The sequence below is a fragment of the Sinocyclocheilus grahami genome, unplaced genomic scaffold (assembly GCF_001515645.1).
Source record: "Sinocyclocheilus grahami isolate Dianchi unplaced genomic scaffold, SAMN03320097.WGS_v1.1 scaffold14.1, whole genome shotgun sequence".
Taxonomy (NCBI): domain Eukaryota; kingdom Metazoa; phylum Chordata; class Actinopteri; order Cypriniformes; family Cyprinidae; genus Sinocyclocheilus; species Sinocyclocheilus grahami.
The window spans coordinates 1,178,741-1,180,039 of record NW_015505193.1 but is presented as its reverse complement, the minus strand read 5'-3'; the positions used below and the strand labels follow the sequence as shown (position 1 = coordinate 1,180,039).

The window sequence follows — 1,299 nt, the reverse complement described above, 5'->3', positions numbered from 1 at the left end:
GCACAAAGGCTGTTTCTATAAAGTGGGGCAGTTCCAACTTTGCAAGGACAGTCTGGCGCTTCTGACTCACAGCCTGTAAGTACGTTTTCATATTTAAAGGATTTGCCACTGATGATTCAAATGCGAGTTTTGAGCAGTGTAGAGTAGCGCTTGTTGTTTGTCGTTTCTCCGATCACAAATGCAGACATGGTTTTATGGTTTACACGGCGCAATACGCAACGCAGCACGTAAAACGACTGTATAAGTCATTATAATCAGTAATTATGTCCCCACTGGATGCAACAAATGCCTCGTTTGTAATCGGTTTTATTGGTGTTGACTCATCACGCCGGTACATGGCATCACAATATGGTAGGGGCGTAACATTTCCGTCACACGCTTGAGGTATTCGGCCAATCACAACGTACTGGATAGCTGGCCAATCAGAGCACACCTCGCTTTTCAGAACGATGAGCTTTGTAAAAGTCAGTGCGTTTCAGAAAGGCGGGGCATAGAGGAGAAATAATAATGTACATTATGTGGAAAATAGTATTTTGTTTTTTTTTTACCATAAACCACATAAACACATTGCATTACACCAAATACACAACATAATGTTCTTTTTAGCAACGTCATATGACCCCTTTAAAAAAAGACAAAATTTGAAAGCTGAGACTTTGTTTCATACCTGTTCTGTCTTGTCTGTCGACGCGTTGTCCGTGTCCTCTGCTCCACAATGTATTTTTCACTGTGTGAGAACATAATGTGTGGCGTGGCTTGTTGGACGTAGCAACGGTAACTAAGGGGGGCGGGTCTTTGTGAAGGGTCAATTATGAGATCACTGCAAAATGTAACTAGTAGTCAATAAGGATTTTTATTTTTTTACAAGGATTTTTTATTTAAATATCCTGATGAGCAGGATATTTGTCAATTTTGTTTATCAAAAGTAAAAGATAAATGCCACTTCGAAATTCACATTCTTCATAACTGGAAACCTTAGTGAAACTTGAATAACTGGTTTTTGCTCTTGTGACTGAAGGGGAAATGTGCATATAAAACACATGCATGGGTGTACAAATGATGAAACATGAGTCTGTTTTTATTGTATCAGCAATCTGCACTGTGTGTGTTCTTACAAAACATCCCCTTGGGATGTCCTCACTGTATAATGATTCATACATAAACTGTTTTTTATCCTTAAAATGCAATAAAAATGTTTTTCTTATATTGTTGTAGTAATTATAACTAACTTTTATATTAGTGATGCACCAAAAGGAATTTTTCATGAATTCATAGAGTTTTCATTTCACCGAGAACCTA

At 37.7% G+C, this 1,299-nt stretch overlaps 1 protein-coding gene across 1 annotated transcript in view; it reads left to right on the top strand.

The window, feature by feature from the left end:
* b4galnt3b (beta-1,4-N-acetyl-galactosaminyl transferase 3b) overlaps window positions 1–1,299 on the top strand; it is a 26,860-nt gene that overhangs the window by 7,464 nt on the left and 18,097 nt on the right. The gene's annotated exons all lie outside the window — the stretch shown is intronic.